The sequence below is a fragment of the Cuculus canorus genome, chromosome 1 (assembly GCF_017976375.1).
Source record: "Cuculus canorus isolate bCucCan1 chromosome 1, bCucCan1.pri, whole genome shotgun sequence".
NCBI lineage: Eukaryota > Metazoa > Chordata > Aves > Cuculiformes > Cuculidae > Cuculus > Cuculus canorus.
This window is the reverse complement of record NC_071401.1, coordinates 161,235,007-161,255,601: the sequence shown is the minus strand read 5'-3', so window position 1 is coordinate 161,255,601 and position 20,595 is coordinate 161,235,007. Positions and strand designations below refer to the sequence as shown.

General features: G+C 40.7%; 1 protein-coding gene across 6 annotated transcripts in view; it reads left to right on the top strand.

The window, feature by feature from the left end:
• The first annotated feature begins 2,776 nt into the window (after positions 1–2,776).
• The window catches only part of OSBPL8 (oxysterol binding protein like 8), a 93,044-nt gene continuing 75,225 nt past the window's right edge, over positions 2,777–20,595 (top strand). For 4 of the 6 annotated variants that reach the window (XM_054057718.1, XM_054057673.1, XM_054057710.1 and 1 more), the window contains exon 1: positions 2,790–2,914. The gene's annotated coding sequence lies outside the window, so the exon portion shown is untranslated. Of the gene's footprint in view, positions 2,915–20,595 lie in introns of all 6 variants that reach the window. The other 2 variants (XM_054057685.1, XM_054057652.1) reach the window with 1 other exon arrangement.

The following is a 20,595-nucleotide window of genomic DNA, read 5'->3' as shown; positions in this document are numbered from 1 at the left end:
ATACCTGGCCACATATGTTTACAGCGTAGGCAAATGCTTTCCGTAGTCCATGTATTTGTGGTGGCAGTTAAGATTTCTTTCCCCCTAACAACCCTGATGAGTGAGGTACGAACACAGGTGCTCTGTGTCCTCAAATCTGAAGACATGATACTTTGTGGTCCTTTACCCTTATTTTCCCTATTAATGCAAAATTTCTGTGACGTAGCTCTGTGCAGCCCATGAAAACATCAGCATTCATGTGATTCAGTTTAAGCCACATGAGCAGAGGCCTGAATTTCTCCATGGGCTACTAGTGTTTTGGTGTGCTGCCAGCCTCGCCCTCCTATCACAGACAAGAATACAAGAACTCTACAAAGCCAGGAAAGCATTCTAAGGAATAAGTAACAGGACTTCACTGGAGACTTCCAGGAGAAGTAAATAGCATAGTATAGACTCACTTGGCATAGCTGCTAAGTGAACGAATGCCCAGTTGCACACAACTGCCTGATATCACACACTTTGTACATCTGAAACCATGACCTGTCCGCATGTGTTTAGCATGACTTGAAGAACTCCATGTTTTTTTTTTATGGAGCTGTAGAAGTGTGAAATATGATGTCCTTGAAAATAGTTTTAAAAGACTTCCTCTGTGACAAGGCAAGACATGAATATGTAATGAATTGCACACTTGAGCAGGACCGCTTCCCAAAGCTAGACTCCGTCTGTTCGCTAGACCACAACCAGCGTTGTGAATTAAAGCTCGACAGTGAGAAAGCCTGCAAGTGTAGCTCTTGTCAGAGTGAATTATCTCATTCCCAGGCACTCCTTTGGGGATAAGTATTGTTTAATTATCAAAAGCTTTGTACTAAGAAACTTCACATCTAATAAAGAAAATAAAATTGTTCTCTGTATTTCTCAACATTTAATACCTCATTGCTGAGAAGAAAAAGCAATCTCCTGCAGTCAGAAATATACACATATATTTCTACAGAAGCATTAAAAAGAAAAAAGAACCGAGGCAAGAATACTCGGCCTTTTAATTAACTCAGATTATTCAAGGAACAGAATGAAAAGATCGCAAGTGGAACATTGGCCCAAGATAATGGACTCCTAGCAACACTGCTACATAATTGAGGTACAGCAGATAATTCTATGAAAAATAGATTGAGCTAAAAGGCTTATTTTAAGAGCTGGAAACATTAATCCTTTAACAACTTCTCTGCATCATTAGTTATCAGGTCAGTGCTGAAGGTGCCAAACGTTTTCTGGATGTACTGTCTGAACTTCCCCTTGAAATAAGCGGAAAGAAGATGCTCAGCCTTTCCAGAAGTTATTTCGCATTTCGTAGTTGTTTTCAATGAGGTCACATGGTAAGGAATGAAAACCTGAGCCACACAGTGATTTTATTTTAAATATGGTAACACTTGTAAACTGCTCATCGTGGTTTCATATTCATGTTTAAAGCTGCTGGGAGGGGACACACTTTGAGATGGAAAAAAAAATATCCAAAGTGGAGTTCCTGTTGGTATCCGAACTGGTGATCATCTCTCTTGCTGATTTATGGGTATCATTCACACCACACTTCATTTCCATTCTTACTACTTTTTGGCTGCCCAAGATATTACTTAAAACCACACCTGATGATTAATACAGTGCTGTTGAGCTGCTTGTGACTATAGTTTTTCCAGCACTCTGCACAGTTTTCAATTCCTACTTGAAGGAATAGCACTACTGGAGAAAAAAGGCTTTTCTTTTACAGGAAAGAAGTACAGCTCCAACACTGTGAACCTCAGCAACTCCCTCACACTATACCTCCCTCCACATGTCCCACAAAATATTTCAGTTTTGCCTGTTGGATTTTTTTGTGCTTTTTGTTCCTTGTGGAACCTGCTCCCTGTTCGGTCCAACAGCTGTATCACAGATCCATGGAATCATGGAATTGTTAAGGTTGGAAAAGCCCTCTAAGGTCATCAAGTACAACCACACCTACTAAACCATGTGCTGAAGTGCCTCATCTGCATGTTTTTCAAACAACTAGAATCATAGAACCATAGAATGGTTTGGGTTGGAAAAGACCTTAAAGATCATCTAGTTCCAACCCCCCTGCCATGGGCAGGGACATCCCACTGCCCAAGGTCCCATCCAACCTGGCCTTGAACACCTTCAGGGATGGGGCAGCCACAACGGACAACCTCTTCTAGTGCTTCACTATTCTCATGGTGAAGAAATTCTTCCTAACGCCTAGTCTAAATCTGCCCCTCTCCAGTTTATACCCATTCCCCCTTGTGCTATACCTGCAGGGATGGTAAATCAACCACATCCCTGGACAGCATCTGTCAGCGCTTCACTGCTCTTTCAGTAAAGAAATTGTTCCTAATATGCAATTTAAATCTCCCCTGGCGCAACTTGAGGCCGTTTCCTCTCCTCCTATCACTTGTCACTCGGGAGAAGAGCCCAGCTCCCTCCTCTCCACAACCTCCTTTCAGGTAGTTACAGAGAGCAACAAGGTCTCCCCTCAGCCTCTTCTTCTCCAGGCTAAACAACCCCAGTTCCCTCAGCCGCTCCTCATAAGCCTTGTTCTCCAGTCCCTCCACCACCCTTGTCTCTCTCCTCCAGACACCCTCCAGCCCCTCAGGGTTTTCCTCGCAGCCTGGTCCCAGCCAGGACACCGCCCTCTCGCCCCCGGCCCCGCCCCGTGTGGGCTCTGCCCCCGCCCGCCGCCGGGGGGCGCGCGCTGCTGGCTGCCGGGCGGGGCGGGGCCGGCGGGGCGGGGGGCGCGGCCGGTGAGCGGATCAAGCGGCGACCGGGCGGGACGGAGGGAGGCGGGGAGCGCGGCGGGGACGGGAGCGGCGCTTGCAGCGGCGTCTGCAGCGGCCGGGCTGCGGGGCGGGTGAGAGACAGCCCCGAGGAGGGGCGGGATGGGACCTGCGGAGAGGTGGGATTGGGACCTGTGGTGGGGTAGCGGCTGGATGGGATTGGGGTCTGCGGTGGGGTGGGATGGGATCTGCGGTGGGATGGGATGGGATGGGATGGGGTCTGCGGTGGGATGGGATGGGATGGGGTCTGCGGTGGGATGGGATGGGATCGGATCTGCGGTGGGATGGGGTCTGCGGTGGGGTGGGATGGGGTCTGCGATGCGATGGGGTCTGGGATGGGATGGGATGGGGTCTGCCGTGGGGTGGGGATGGGATAGGATGGGATGAGGATGGGACTGGGAGCTGCGGTGGGATGGGACTGGGAGCTGCGGTGGGATGGGACTGGGAGCTGCGGTGGGATGGGGATGGGGTCTGCCGTGGGATGGGGATGGGGTCTGCCGTGGGATGGGGATGGGGTCTGCCGTGGGATGGAATAGGATGGGATGAGGATAGGGAGCTGCGGTGGGATGGGGCTCTGTGGTGGGACGGGACAGGGGTCTGCAGTGGGCTGGAATAGGTTTGGATGGGGGTCTGTGGTGAGGTGGAATAGGACGGGATGGGGGTCTGCGATGGGTTGGAATAAGATGGGATAAGGGTCTGCGGTGGGGTGGAGTAGGATGGGATGGGATTGAGGTCTGCGGTGGAATGGGACGGGATGGGAGTCTGCAGTGGGATGGGGGCTGGGTAGGATGGAATTGAGGGTGTGCGGCGCCGCTTGGTCAGGGCGCTGTCAGGTGGTGCTGTGGTGCCCCGGTGCTGTGTGCCACTCTCCATGGGCGCTGGGAGCCTCGGGGCCGTGGGGTGGCTTGCGGCTCTGTTCGGAGCAAAAGCGCCACTCACAGTCACCCGGCTTTTTCTTTAGTCACCCGGCTTACCCCATGAGCCCGCGGGAACCCACAATCCGTGGTTTGAACGCATCTTGGTGAAGTAGCCAATGCAGTTAAAATTTAGCTGTGATTGTCCATAACTTCCTTTCCCCACGCACTGGGAAAATAATCTTCTGATTGAGCAACTCTCTGGAGAACGAAACATAACTCCCTGTTATCGCTGCCAGCCCCTCACTGCCACTCTTTGGCATCTTTGTTAGTGAGCCTTGCGCTTCCAAAAGAGCGTGTTCGTGTCTTGTCTAAAAGGCATTTTGTGTAACACGGTGGGTGATAGTTCAGATGAGCTTCAGGCGTGTGAAATGATAGTCTTTGTAAATCATATGTCTTAAGAATACTGTATAGAATTCCGAAAGGAAAAAAGCTGCCAATTCCGATGTGTCACTGAAGATGTTTCCAATGTGAGATATTGCTGTTTGTGAACTACTCTCCAAACAAAACAGTTCTGGGGACTGAGAGCAGCAAACCTTTTAAAGCTGCTGTTTTTCATCTGGAAGTTTTCTTAACTTCAATCTTTTCAACTCAATCACAGAAAATGCAAATCTATTTGATCTGTGAAGCGGTACATAGTTGAGGCCCTGGCTGATGATACTGGTTTGTTATCAACCCAGTTTTCAAAGTTCTGAAAAGGCAGTGCTCGATACCAAGTTATTAGTCTACAGCAAATGCTATGAGTGGTGGGAGAGGTGTGTATGGATTTGTTGCCCTCTGCTTGTCTCTGTCAGGTCTCTTCTGCAGCTAGTGAGAGTTTGGAGTTGATACAGACCTGGGCTTAAATGAGGAGAAAAAAAACAAGGGAAGAACACGATTTCACTTGTCAGCTTGTAGAAGGGACTGGTGAAATTTTCTGTGATGTTTTATTTTAGAGTTCCCTGTGAACTTCTGAGGATGTTTGTTATTTTAGACATGCACTAGTTTTTTCATTAAAACTCCTGAGCTTTGAAGTAATTTGTTCTGTGAATGTAGGACTTTCTGAAACTCAGCTGTAGAGCCCTCCTTTCCACGCGCTGGTTAACTGCAGTCTGCTTTGAAACTGAAACTAGTTGAGAAGAGATGAAAATGTGTGATTGTGGTCACTTGTGGGCTCTTTGGCTTCTTTGTTTTTTCTGTTGTTGTGGAGTTGTAAAGATGTTGTAAGCAAACTGAATTTTACAAGACTGATATGGCTTAGAGCTCGTGATGAACAGAGCCTTTCCTATTTTGATCATGAGTCAGAGAAAGCTCCTTTTAAACATGCTGCTCCATCAAATTAGTTTAAAAATGACTTTTGATAAAGGGCCATCCTGCTCATATTTCTGCTACAAGTGTGAAGTTCTGGAGTACTTAAAACTCTGTTTTATAAATGCTTGTTAAAGCTTGTTAGTTTTCCCAACATAAGGGGGGATTTTCTGATGTTACAGGAAAAAAATGGTGGACTTGTGCCTTTCTTACTGGGAATTGAATCGGGACAGAAAGTCAGACTGATGTGCTCCTGTTCTTTCTTTGGCGCTTACTGTATTTTCTCAGGATTTTATGCCAAAGGAAAATAAAATACTGAAATTAATAAAAATATTTTTTCAGGAGAAGTTTATTGAAGATTGCTCTTTTTTAGCTTGCCTTTTTAAGAAAAAAAAAGATTCTGTTCAAGTGATCTAGAAGGGTCTTAGGTGATGGAGTACTTATCTTTCTTCTGTTGTCTGCTTGCTTTCAAGGAAATGTTTATGCAGTTACCCAGTACAAGAGACTCTGCATGTTTTCTGTTCTGTGAAGTTGTGTTCCAGCCTCTCTGTCCAGCCAGTAAATCTTTGCATAGTGCACTCAGCCAAGTTTTAATAAATGGTGTCAAATTAGTTATTAGGGTTTCATCTCTTCACTGATGACTGTTTTACCGCCTGCCACTCCACTGCTTTTCCCACAGCTTCTGTTTCTGGAAGTCTGCATGGGAGTTTTCTAAGGGTTTTTTTTTCCTCCTTTCTCCTCATGTTCTGAAATCTCTGTCACTTTAGGTTTTCTGTCAAATACTGTATCTGTTAGTCTCTTGGTGGTCTCTTTCAGAACAGAAAATGTTGCAAAAATTACATGCCATCATATAGTTAAAACTTCCCAGTGGGCCAAGCAGCGTATTTTGCTTTTTTTGTTTGAGCTTTTTTCATGAACCTATGTGGAGCTCTAAGCTACTCAAATTTATGGTTAAAAAGAACAACTTTCAATGTTCAGCAAACCAGAGAGTTGTGAAGGAAGATGGAAAAAGACCTTATGTGAAGGAATAGTGGCAGCTGTTTTCTGGGAAACAGAGTAGCCTTGCTGCGTAAAAGTGTGGGGTTTTCTTCAGTACGTGCAATCTGATAAAAGTAGTACAAACACAGAAGCTGATGGTCCTGTTCCCCAAATGGTGATGTGGAAATCTTGGTCATGTAAATTCTAGTTTGTTATACAATATGTTGTTCATGAAGATCTTGTCCTGTTGGGGAGGAGGGGAGCGGTAGCTGAAAGCTTTTTGAGGTAGGTGTTCATACAGTCCCTGTTTTTACAGGAAGTGAAGTAACGTAGTGTTTCACCTCAGCTGTTTTGGTGAATTGGTGAGGAAGCTAAAAATACAACTTCTAAATGTCAAACAATTGTTTACAGAGTGAACTGTGTCCCACCTCCCTTCTGATGTGCTCATAATGATGTTGAATTAATAAAGCTTTTCTATTTTGTTAGCCTTTTCAATCAACTCCTATTATAAAAGATAGTTGATGTTGAAAGTTCAGAAATACACCATGTAAGATAAAAGAGGTGATGGGTACAGTCTTGGTGTTTTGTTTTTTTTTTTAAAAAAACAAATCAACCAACCAAACCCATGAAAACAACAAAGTTTGGCTTTGATTCATTGTAGAGGACTATTTCTGGGTTTTGCCCAAGTGATATCTTTTGCTGTTGTCTTGTGTTTTGTGTAAAGAGTATGACCTCTCTGTTTAACTTCAGCTTGTCAATAATTTCCTTCCTTCTGCCGCTCCACTAATACAGAGTGGACCAGAGTCACACTTGGAGTTTACAGTGGGAGCAGTGTAAGGGGCTTTGTAGGACTCTTGCTTCTTTGAAAATATATGAACAAATATTGAGACTAGAGTGACTTTCCCAGGTTTTTCTGGATGTTGGAAGGTCTGATTGTAACGAGAAAGTGAAAACCAAATCAAATTTATATACTTTGAAATTAATATTCGCTTTCATGATATTGGGAACTGGTGAAGAATATTTATTGTTGCTGCTTTGTGGACTTACTTTGACCCTGGACTAGAATAATCTACATCAATTTTATAAATTAACTTCTGATCAAGGAGATGGTTTCTGTGCCTAAGAAAATCCATCAGTTTAAACACGGTAGAAGCAGCTCTGTGTAGCTTTATCTTAAAACAAACACTTGGCCAGCTCCTGGGAACAGCAAGCTGCATGCATTTCTGGCAATATGTCTCAATTAATTAAATTTTGTAATTTCATACTGTAGTAGAGAGACTTGGCGGAGGTTGATGTTTTGAGGACTGACATTGAGTTTTACAAGGAAGGCGTATGTGCAGTGTTGAAACCCATCAACTGAGCGAGTGAGGTTTAAGAAACAGTGTTCATAATAGGGCACTGATTAGCAGCAGATATATTAGTCAGAAGTATTTTATTCAGGGTAACTCCTTCTAGATTGTACGTGGTTGAAATCCAGTGCAGTATTTTGCTATGTTTGTTATAAAACAATGTTTTATTCCATCTGTACTCTACAACAAGAAAATCTGTTGCAGATGTAAAGTATATAGTAGCGTAAGAAGCCTCTTGAGAACAGCTAAAAGTGTTTGACAGATGGTAAGAGGCATTTGGGAGGTGAGATTTCTCGTTTTGAGGAAGTAGCTTGGACTTTTGGCGTTAGGAGAAGAATAAATAAAACCTCATTTTCCTCACACTCTTAATTGTGGATGTGAGATTTTTAGTTTGGCTTGTTCCCTCTCCACAGGGTGCAGCACTGATCCTTCATCCACTAAAAATGCTAAATCTCTACTTGGAAGTTCTTAAGGTTCCAGTGACTTTGACAGTACAGGAGTGTGTGTATCTAATCTTCCTCTTTTTCCATTCAATCATTCATTCATACTTCTGAAAGCGTTGTCGTTGCATCTGAACTTGTATGTTCATACATTTTCCAGTGCAATAATCCTGTTGCCCAGTGCTTGTATTGTAGTACTCCAGAAGCTGTTCATATGATTATTCAGTTGAGATAAGAGAAAACAGGTTGTTTCTTCTAGAGTTATCTTTTTCTTGCCTGCAAACAGAAGCCACAGCATTTTGAAAGTTATTTCAAAAGACCAGCGGGTTGTTTTTTAAAAGACTTGGACTTGGAAGTGCAGCTGTATTACTGGTAATTTGAACATGTGAAAAAATATTTTTATCGAAAGTAGTATTCTTGCACAACTCAGGGAAGCGAGCATATTGTAGGTGTCTCTTTTGACGCTTTTAGCTATTTAGGGAACTATGCATCAGAAGAAAATATGTTTAATATCCATGTGATTAGAGCTGATAGTAAGCCGGTGGTCCAGTAAACAGAGCTGGATTTTTGACTGTGGCTTGGGCTTGACTTAGGAATGCTTTCTCTTGGGAATAGCTTTAGTAAGTTAAAGGATACTTTTCACTTCTCCTTTTCTCCTCAAAGTAACAGAGTAACATCTGTAATTGATTCACTTGGCTATTCAGATGGCAGAAGCATCATTCCAAACCTAGGTTTGTCTTCATGTATATATAGTAGGTCTTTTCTTAAGTACCTATGGAAGGTCTTGTCTCAGTGGTTAGCATATTTTTTTTTTTCTCAAAAAGATGTAATTTAGATGTTGTATTTAGCATAGATTGGGAAAGTTAAGACAAACAGCTTAATATTTATAAGTAGGTGGTGCTACTTAGGAGTGTTAAATTGTTGATGTGAGATTTGTGTGCTGAATTAGAGGTTCAATTGGTGTCTAATTCCTGAATTAGAATAGATTCCTGGCTGTGTTCTGAAGGAGAAATTGGACATTTTAGGGTTCATCAAAACCTATTTCCAGGTACACAGCAAGTTTCTTTGATTGAAATTTTATGTAGATTTTTTTTTTGTAATTACTGTTAAGACATAGTGAAAGGGATGCTTGTACAGGCAAAGTGAGTATTTCTCTAGGTGAAACATGGGCAATGTTTGCTTAAATATTGCATGGACTGATTTCATTGTTCTTAGTTAATATATTCAGATTTTATGATCTTGCAGTCTTTGCAAGTTTGAAAAGAAAAAAAGGTACAGTGATGCTGTAAATCTGTGATTAGATACTCCTTGAGTGGCACGGAATGAAGAAACATGTTTACTTCAGAGCTCAGCTTCTGTTGTGTAGTTACAGTATGGTGGAAAAGATTCCCTACAGGAAAGCTGGGGAGGAGCTGTTTATCAGGGTTTGTAGTGACAGGATGAGGGGTAACAGTTCTAAGCTGGAAGAGAGTCGCTTTAGATTAGATAGTAGGAAGAAATTCGTTCCTGCAAGTGTGGTGAGGCATTGGAACAGGTTGCCCAGAGAAGTGGTGGCTGCCCCATCCCTGGAGGTGTTCAAGGACAAGTTGGTTGAAGCTTTGAGCAACCTGGTCTAGTGGAGGGAGTCCCTGTCCATGGCAGGGAAGTTGGAACTGGAGTGTCTTTAAGGTCCCTTCCAGCCTAAACCATTCTATGGTTCTGTGATCACTCAGTATGAGGATATATGTTGACAAATATAAGCCCATTTCAGTAATAAATAGTATATTTTCTCTTTATTATTGCATGTTGAATTCTGATGTAAATACCTGCTTTAGGGTCACTGTGTTTTCTTTGAAACAGGCCATAGCACAAGAGCTCCTCCATGGTCTGTGTCTGCAGGTGATGCCAATACAGTAGAGTGGGTATTGGGTGTTAAGGAAAAATGCTGCTCTTGGTCTCACAAAGCTTTTGGACTAAATCTGCACAAGTTTATCACCCCTGTGCAAACTGTTGCTTCCAAACCCATCTCAGAAGTAGCTAATTGAGGGACCTGCTGCGCCCTGGTCCTCCATGCATGGGGATGTATGGTGGAAAGGAGCAGGATAGAAGTTGTGTTCCTTGTGCAGTGGGATGCTGGTGCTGCTGAGAGGATGAGGCAGCGGCAGTTTGTTCGCTGTGGAGGTTTTGGTGCAACTTGAACTTTTACACTGCATAAAGCAAATACTGTTCTTAAACACAGAGGGGATAGCTAGGTTATTGTTTAGATATTAAACCAGTGAGTGTATGTAAACTGCAGCTTGTTGTTTTGCAACTGTAGGAGTGGAATCCTGCAGCACCATGCTGTACCAGGACAGTGGGTTTACCATTGTTAGTCACTGGAAAACTGGTCTAAGAGAAGGACTACAGCATGAAAACAAATATTTAATATAGCTTTAGAACATCACCACTTATTCATTGTGTGACTTTACCTTTGTCCGATAAGGCTTTCGATGTAAGCAGTTTCTTTCAGATAGTTGAGAGCTCTTGTGCTGTTCCTGTGAGGTGTGTTTTTTTTTTATCCCAGTGGAAAGAAATCACAAGAACAAGTTTATTTGTGTCACTGAACTGAACCAGTTTAGATACCCATTTAGAGTAGTGCACTTGACTGCATAATGCGTGGAAAACATTTTGATTGAAACAAATGTATTTTGACTTATTTATTATATGTAACTAATTATAATTATATGATTATATAATATTAATACTTGGGCCTGAATCTGAGCATGAACCATTTGACTTTTTCTTCTCCCTCATCTCCACCCTCACATGTGTAGCATGAAAATGAGGCAGCTTGTTTACTTGATAGATTAATTTATTTGTCCTTTCTTAAACAGTTTGCTGTTTGGTGTATCTCCCACATTGTAGACAGGCACAGGTAATCTTTGTACTTCTTGCATAGGAAGATGGCAGTAGTGCTGATTCCTTGTCGGTATTGCCACTGGCACCCTGGCTGGTGAATTTGAAGTTGTGCTTGTCTGTGTGCTTTATTGAATGCTGACTCCCTGGAGTTACAACTGGGAGGTAAACTAAATGGAACTGTTAGGAGTGGTGCTGGGTGGAAGTGGTGGGGAGACCGGGGAAGCTTTGTTTAAGGCTTTGGCTTTTTGTAGAGGAAGAGTACCTGTAAAGTTAACCACATACTTCAGAAAGTGGACCTTCTTCCCCTGAATAGGTGGATGTAAAATTTAATGATTTTGGAAGCAGTCATCTGCTCTGTACTGTAATAGGGGTGTTTTTCTACTTGTTCTGGAAGCTGCTGCACTGCTGTTTTTGAGAGACTCTTGGACAGACAAGATAACTGATTTTTGTACAGTCTTGAAGGCTGAATAACTTTAAAAAAAGAATTTGTGCTTTTAATATTTAAAACACAGTGATCTTATATTTACATGATAGTGTCCACTGACATTGGAATGATGCGTATAGAGTGGTAACTAAGGAAGACTAACTTTTTCTAATATATTTGCCCTAGAACTACAGGGGTATCTATGAGTTAAAATATTAACATGACAAAAATCACAGAATTTGAAGAAAAGTGGCACAGCTATTGTTCCTTTTAGCAATGAATCTTTAAGTAATTACTAATGTAACTGAGTCCAGAGGAAACAAAGTTTGTTTAGAAGCAGGGTTAAAAATTAAAGAAGCTTCAAAATTACTTGTCGAAGACCTCATGTAGTAGCTAGTGTAATTGAGAAGAAAAACTGCAAAGGAAAAGTCCTGTAGACTTGAATCAGAGACAGGAATCAACTCAGTGTGAGTTCGTTACTCCAAATAGCTCAGTCTCTTTTCAGCAGGTATTGGTATGTGGAGGTACAGCACATCAGCTAAACTTTGTTAACAGTCTTTGCACTGTAAACCTGGGGCAAATACAGTGATAATTTGGCTTTGACTAGTTTCTGTGGGCTTGTTACATGCACTATACAGCCAACATGCATTTATTCTGAGTATAACATAGTGAGTTCTATCTAATTTTGTATAATACATTAAATTCTGCTAGTGTGAGCTGTACACTTGAGTAACTGGTTATGCTGCAGCAGAAGTTAATGCAGAAACACTCTCTCCGCATAATGCTCATTCCTCTTAATGCTCTTTGTCTCTTTTGGGAGGGGAAGAGAGATTTGTGCATCGGAAGTCATTTAGGCCTTATGTTGGGGAGCCAAGATCCAAGGTCTATAGGAAGAAATTTCAGAATCAATAATAGTGTTTAGACTTGAGTGATTTCTAGCTCTCCAGATGACAGGCCATGAATAATTCTCATGTGCGCTTCTGCTATTTCCTTTTCCTATGGAGAAGGCTTAGTGCTCTGTGCTGTTTTGCAGTATTGCCTTCCTTTTCCCCTTGATCGTATTTTTTTCCAGTTCAGGCAATATCTTGAAATTTATGGTAATGTTAGAGGAGGGGAGCAGAAGGAGGATATAGGAAGGCTGTTAAATTCTTACCTGAAGCAGCGGGTAGGGTTAAGTTAGCGTAAGTGAAAATCTGGCCATGCTGCTTGTAGCTGACATGACATACTGAAGGTGACTGTCGTGATTGCATCACTAATGGAAGAATGTCTTCTGTGAGTGAAGAAGACTTGCATCACTTCCCTGGCTTAATGGCATCTTCTCTACCAGTGTTGAGGTGGCTTTTTTGCTTCTCTTCCATCTGTTCTTTTGCATATGTAGGATAGCGAGCACCCTCTCATTAGTTTTAGACATCTGGCATTACTGTTTTTCCTGTGCTATATGACCTGTCTACTTTCTCCTGGGACTCCAGCTACATTGCCTGTTCCCATTTCCTTGGTTACCTACCATCTTTCTCTTGCCTTTGTTTCCTACACTGGTAACAGTTAAATTGCTGCAGGGAATTTTGTCTCATTTCTTATAACTCGAGGCACCATCAGACTACTCATGGCTTTAGCCGTTTTCAGAAGATTATGGTTTTAGAAGAGGGCATGATCATAACCTTGTATTCCCTCAAGACAGCACAGGCACTGTGGAGGACTACTGGCTGGAGGAGGGGAGTGGGCTTCTTGGTTGGTTGTTTTTTTTAAGCAATATGCTTGCTTGGGTTCAATATAGGCAGTGGTATGTGCTGTCTGAGTGTGAAGCAGACAGTGCCTGTGTAGTAGCTGCTTTACAGCAAGGACTTGCTTAACCAGTGGAATGTAATTTGCATGTATGCATGTATATATTTGTGTGTATAAAAGTAGTGTACTAGTAATACATTAGGAGCAGATAACCTCTTGTTAACTGCTAGCTGGGAATCCTTGGTGTAGGGCTCTCGGCTGGGTCTTCAGACCAACGCAGCAGTATGGGTAGCTGTGACCTGGAGTCCCTTCATGTTATTTGCAGTCACCTTTAGAAAAACAGGCTTTTTGTGTGGATAAGCAAAGCCACTTTGATTAATCTAGATGATATGAACTGTGGGCTTTGAAGGTACCGCTTTGCTTTGATTAGTGTCTTTTTCTAAGTGGAGTCTCTGCTGTACCTGACAAGAAGTTACAATTCTAAGCCAGTAATTCTAGCTTCAAAATTTAGACTGAAGATTTTGCTAAACTGTCCATTATGACCTGTTGGAGGCTAAAAGATTCATGTAACAGTATACATTTCCTGTACTGAAATCACAATTTTGTAATGTTTCTTTTGTGATGAAATGAAAATCTCATCAGTAATCAAAATGTAGTCTTTGTGATTGCTGAGAGACGCCAATAAGGTAATATTTGAATTTTGTTTGGTACACTGAATTAAGGACCCCATGCTAACCTACCTATGAGGATCTCCTGTTTGCTGTTTTTAAAAACAGCACCTTGATCTAACTTGCAAATAGGATTGGAGTTCTCCTGTGCTGCCTTGAAAAGGAACTGGATGAACCTTAATGCAAAAAAAAACCTACATTAAAATACCAGTGATAGAAAATCACCAGGGAAATAATGGGCTTAAGGCCTGTGATACAAGCAAAAAGAAACCTCCTCTACCTTGATGCTGATTCTATTTGTATGGCACACAAGATTACTGAGGGTAAGGAGGTATTTAAAGATGGATTTTTTTTAAATCGCCAAAAAGAATGAACGTTCTTCCTTGATGAAAAACGTTCCTCTTTGATTAAAAAGGAAAACCTGCAGAGACAAAGAAACACCAACTAGAAAGCCTACACATGCTAATAAAGGTAGAAAACAGAACGGAGAGCAATGAGCTGCCCTATAAAATGAGGGAAAAACCTGGTGAAAAACAAACCCGGGAGAGTGTGCAGATGGGTCTGTACCATGCCAGCTACTTGAATTAAATATTAACTATACAGGCTCACTGTCAGTGTTTTGAAGAACAGTACTCAATATTCCTTTCTGTGCATAAGAAGTATATTTTCTCTTAAGCTAAATAATAATTTCCTTTCAGTGTCATCAGCTCCATTTGGTTCTTGGCTTGGAACAGGAAAACATGCTTTCTTTTTGTGTAAACTAGGAACCAGTGTAAAGAAATGAGACATGTGGTGTGAGAGGGTTTGAGTTTTGGTGGTTTTGCTTTGTTTTTTAAATTTCTAGAAGACCTCTGTCCAGGTCACTGTCAGATCACAGGTTACAAATAATGCTACTTTGGTTTTCAGAGGCATGTTCTTGTTGAAGGAAAACAAGCTTTAGTACTTTTACTCCCTGTTTCTGACAAATAAACTGTATTTGTCTGCAGTGAACTTTAAAAGTTGTCCTTGTTTATCTTGTTGACTTCTACTTTTTCTTTTCCCCAAACAGGGCTTGGTTTATCATAAAGAGGATGTAAGATCTGGTGGGTGGTTGTTATTTTTAAGCATAATGAATCAGTAAATGTGTGTGGTAGCATTTATTGAGTATAAAAGTTTTTTTTTTTTTGATAAAAAATGACTAAAATAGAATTTTTGTGCATAGTTTTTGGTGATGTTTTCTATTAGGGATCAAATATAATTTGATAATTCTTTATGAAATGAAGAAAACGTATGTTTTTTTGCTTATCTTAAGCCACTTCCCTTTGTAACTGATCGATTGTGTTTGTAAATACAACCCACTTCTGAACAGGACTCCTGTTATTTTGTAACACAAATATACTGAAATAACCTTTGTTTTATTAACTGTGGTACAAGCACCATAGGTGGAATCAGGACACCAATAGATTAAGGCAAAAGTAACATTTGGCTGTACTATTTCAGTTGTTCTATTCTGTGAATGCTTCCAACCATCACTTTGTAGTCTTTCACTCGAAAAGAGAAGAAATTACTTATCTTTACATTCTACATAGATTAAATATTTGCCAATAGGAAGCTCAAAAAAATATTGCAGGTGTTGCTTTACTGATCTTCCTGCATCTTCTTTGTTCTGTTACATGGCTCCTTCCTTGTATTACGGGTATAAGAATTCATTACTACCAGCACAACAGTTCTCATGCTGTGAACAGTTAAGAATTGTTCCTAATACATTTGTAGTCCTACAGCAGATTTTCCAACGGTACCTTATGCATCAATTTATTGAAGATCCAGCAGAAAAATTATACCTCTGTGTGGCTTAATCTACTTTCAGACAAAGAGACTAGTAACTCTTCTCTAGCACAGTGGTTGCTTGGTTTTGCTGCGTAGCATTCAGAGGCTGTGCAGAGTCGGAGCCTCTCAAACTTTTGGCTCTTTTGGGGTTTGTTTTTTACTGTTAAACTTCAAGAAGCCAAGGCTTTTTGCGTCTTAAGTGAATAGTATAAAAGATAACTTGATTGCATATTGTTTGTGAGAATTATAGACTAAAGACAATGAGTTTTTAATTTTTAAAAAGAAAATTTTGAATACGGAACATTGGCAGTTGACCTTTTATGAAGACAGTACGTACAAAAGCATTTGTGCTGGCAGGCGCAGGAGAGGGAACGGAAACTCGCGTGTCAGACACCTGACGTTACTCTCAGTGTGTAGTGTGCAAAAGTGACAGCTGAGACGTGGCTGAGATACTGCACGTAAGCCTGGACTGTTGTTTATTGTAGGCACTTTTGTAGACATTTTTATGGGTTTAAAAAATTGCATACATTTCCACTGCTAACAACCAATTTAATTTAATAAATTTGGGGTTGTTTGTTTTGGTTTTTTTTTTTTTTTTTTACTGTTAGTTTCTTGTAGGTGATTAAAACATAAACTGCTGGCTTAGTGGATATTTCTATCTTAAAAATGCACACTTAAGAAGCTTGGGTTGTCTTTCTTGCAAGATAAGTAGTATCTGTTGTGATTCATATAGCTTTAAGGTGTTGGGGGAAGTGCTGTAGAAGCAAGCTCTTGACTCATGGAACGTTTTGCTGAATATAGTGTAGTGCCTCATAGAGATATAAGTTTGAATTAAGCCTCTGCCTCTGAATTCTTGGATGGAGGGAGGAAAAGAAGTGTGTGGTGGGTTGGTTTTGTTGTTGGCTTTTTTCTTTTGTCAGAGAGCAGCTGGTGATTTCATGATTTGTAACTTGCTGTGGGTGACCTTCCACAGCCTGCACTGTATGTTTGTGCAGGACAGCCCAGACAGCGGGAATTCTAGAGCAACAAAAAATAATTGCTAAACAAGTTTCATGTCAGTGAAACTTGGAAAAAGACCTGAGTAAAGGAAGGTGTGTGTATGTTTTTGGGGTTTTAACTTGAAATTGAAAGACCTCTCTGAATTCCCTACTTAAGGGTACAGGTTTTCCAGCTCCAGTCAGCGCCTGCCCTCTTCTTGTGATCCAGTGTTGCTGTTGCCATCCATACTGAATGAAATCCTGCTTTGGTTCTGGTGGGCTTATTATCCATCCTGTTACAGAATCATGTTTACTTGCAATTTATTCTATGTTTTTAAATAAATAGAATTTATTTATTTATTTTCCATGGTTGTCCTGTTGTAGCAATCTTCTGACAATTGCTGTGTGTCAGTAACTGCTTGCTATACTTTGTCTAAATGCCTTTTCTCCATTCCAGCTTTATTGTCAGGTTTCTGCTTAGATAATGGTGTTACTTAGTGTCACAGACAACTATCTTGCCTTTTTCATGTTCATATTATAGTTTTATCTTTAGCCCCATGCACCTATCTTTTTTTCTTCTTTCACTTAAGCATATAGTAGCATCTTTGTTTTTCTTCTTGGGTGCTGTTCCTACTTGTCTTAGCAACTCGGGAACCTTCTAGTGTTCTTCTCTGTTCTTGTGCTTTACTTTGTTTGGAGAAAAATACAGATGTTCACTGTTTTGAGCTTGCCAATTTACATGCAAATTTGCTGTTTTGTAATTTTAAATTTATCTGCTTGAATCCTATGCATAGCAATCTTTGCTGCTTAACTTGCAAAGATCAAGCTGTTTTACCAGTGTGAGAGAAGCTGCAGCAGAGGTGCTTGTGTCAGTGAGGGCCTCTTCCCTCCCCAACAAATTACTAGAAGCCTAAGCTGTAGCAAAAATAGTAACACTCCACTCCTCCCAGGATTGTGTCCAAGGAGGTTATCAGCCTAAATTTATTTTCTAGGACCAGCAATTGTAGGAGCCTGGCTACTGATACTGTAGTGGAATTCAGTGATATCAGTCTGCTCTCCGTTGCAGCTTTGGACTTCATGTTCACTGACTTAACGAAGATGCCATGTTTTTGTGTCTTGGCTTCTGCTCCTCCTTCATTGCCGTTTTTGATGTCTCATGCCTCTTGTAGCTCCCAGCAAATGTTTTGCTGAGTGGTGATGACAGTCATTTTGATCTTAAGGGAGACAGGCTGTCCATCCTCATAGGAAGTGGAAATGCTGGTCTCTTATGAATTCTGATTTGTGAGCATTACGCTGAGAAGCTCTCATGCTTGGTATCCTGGGAGAACCTGTTTGAGATAGCATTTACGTGCTTTGCTTGAGATGTATAATGAGGCTGACAGCTAGGAGAAAGTTTTTAGCTGGGGCAGCATTAAAATTGATGTTGAGATGTTCCTAGAACTATTGACTTGCTAGAGATTAAGCTGGCTTTGTACCCTTTAATAAATACATAAATAAATGCATTGAAATATATGCGAACTCACCATGATGGCAGCATGGGATTTTCATAGTTGTGCTCTTCAATCAGTCTGTTTCCAACATGTCCAGCAGAATCTGTAAGAGTGGTAGCAATAGTATCTAGCATACTTTGCTTTTCTTAAAGGCCTCCAGTTAAGATTTTAGGAAGACAGGGAATTATAGGTAAAGGCATGTCACTTATGTTTTTCCAGAAGTGACTGGTAGCTCATTTTTGTGATGCTCATGCCACATGTCTCATGAAGTGGACTGAGTCACCTTTCAGACAAAAATGTCTGCTTCTAGGAGGTTCTGCATGGAAAATGTGTTGCTGACAGACAAGAGCCATCTTAAAGAAAGGAGTTGGAGAGATTAGTGGAAAACTCAGATGTTTGCTGTGCTAGCCATTATTTTCTGCAGTCTGTTCCCTGATTCCAGGTAAATTGGGAGCCCAGAGGATCCAGACATACTCTCCTGCATGAGAACAGAACTTTCTAGTCAGGAATCTGAGGTTATTACAGAAAACTTATTTTGATTGTGGTCATCTGAGGTAAAATTGTAGGAGTGTACTCAAATCCCATACACAGGAACAGTTTATTGTAGGTCTCTGTTTTAAGGATGATATCTCACGTTCAGTAACTTAAAATTTATATTTAATTGGCATTATGATACATATCTTCAGCTGAGATGGGGCCAGATTTTGTTTTTCAAGTTGATGCGTCTCGCATACTCTCTTAGTATTTGTGAGATGTTCTGCAAATGCTTATACTGAAGATTCTTGCAGCAACCGGACAGTATAATCTGTACATTGTGCTATTTAGCCTCAGGTTAAGGTAGAGCTGAGCTATGTGAAACACTGCCATCTGCAGCACAACTGTGTGCAGGAGCCATCAAGGGTAATGGCAGCAAGCAAGTCAGCTCCTTGTAGGAGTTAAATACTTGAAATATGTATTGACATGAAGAGGATTCTGATCTCTTAGCCACTTTTAAAGGGGCTTTTTAAAAAATGAATAGCTAGTTCAAGCTTGTCTTAGTATCTGAAGGGATGGTCGTTAAGGAGACATTTATATTTGTAAAAAAAAATTAAAAATGTAAAAAAAAAATAAAAAATCAATGCTACCTTGAACTCCAGTAGCGAATAAATTAAATTATGCTAAGATATAACATGTAGATCACTGGAAACAAAATTCTGATGTTGAAACTGAATAGCAACTATAAAATGTTAGAGAATCAGAAGTCACTTTGCCTGTTTTTCCTTGTATTGAAAGAAAAGTTATATTTCTACTTAGTGTTTTAACTGGAAAAAAACCCATGAATTTATTTGCTTTGACACTAGACGCTAATAATGATGCTTGAAGTGAAGTAATAGATGCAAGAAGAAACTATAGAGATCCAGATTTTTCTTCTCTTGTGATGTGGCAGCCTCCCATACAGTATAGCATGGAAAAACTGCGCTGTTATTAAATGAGTGGGGTTCTGTACCTGGCTTAAAATCTCTTTGTATAATATGAATTTCAAGCTCAAATAGGAGAGTGTAGAAACCAGGAATGACAGCAATTTTCTTTAAAGCAAACCTAGGGAGTGTTTTTGTTCTGCACCTGTGACAGTATTTGTCGTGCAAAATAGTGCTTATTCAGAATCTGGATACTCTGAAAAGCTCTTGTGCGTGTCTGGACCTTGGTCTACTATAACCTTTTGTTCCTTTCATTATTTAGGGGTGTGACTATAATCTCCTATTTCCTCCATTATTCTGGAGTGTGGTAATAGAATAACGTAGTGGTTGCCCCATCTGCAACAAAACCCAAGGACTGGAAAGGAACCTGGTTGACAGCTCTAGAGCCACGTGCGTCTGCATTTCACAGCAGCTCAACATCATTTTTTCTTTTGTAAGAGGAAATATGATGCCCATTGTAAAGCTACTTAAAATATTTTTATCTCAACAAGGAAGAAAAATTTAATATTCAACAAAATCTTCTAGAGATTCAGAACCACTTTTGATCAGTGTAGAGCACTTTATGTGCCTAAACTGGAATGCTGCCTCTCTTGGAGATATTCTTGAGAATGGGCAAATGCTTTTAGTTTTCTCACGTGTCTCATTATTTTTGAAGCAGTTGGATTTACAGAGGTGGTCTCCAAGGACACTCTTCCACTCTTAAATGTGCTTTTATATTTTTTTATGAAGCTTTCATTATGTAGGCTTTTAGTTGGCTGCCAGATCTGTCTAGATCCTTACCTTGCAATTCAGGATTGTATCCCAGGATTTTCTGTGCTTTTTACATCTAGGAAAGAAACGGAGAGAAAAAAGGGAGTCCACAGCCCATCTGCCTGTCTGTTTCATTCTCCTAATTTTAAAATGACAGCCATAGAAAAAGCAGATATGGCAACATAAATTTTAAGTAGCTTTCCTTGTTAGAAGTTGATCCAAAAGGCAGAATAAATAAAGGTACCTTACCATGGGAGAATGAAGTTAAGCTCTGTGAATGTGAACTGTGTTCTGCAAGCTGAGAATGAGTGCTGACTAATATTGATATTACTAATATCTATTGTTATAGGTAGGCATGAAAAGGCACAATCAAACTTCATAGCCCGCCTAGCTTATACTTATCCTTTGTTTCTTTGCCTATTGTCTTCTGTTGAACTTTCAGGGTTTTTTTCAGATCGAAGAGTTCCCTTCATCGACCTTAAATATTTCAGGGTCTTCATAGAGAAATGAAGAATTCTTCAGTGCTTGTTAAAATGTGATTTATTTATGAAATACGATTTTTACTAGAACAACTAACAGATCCTTGAAGGTGTCTAAGGAGTCAGTTGTGCTTTGTGGGAGGTTTTATTTTTTTTAAATTGGATACAGTCTGCCATTCTCC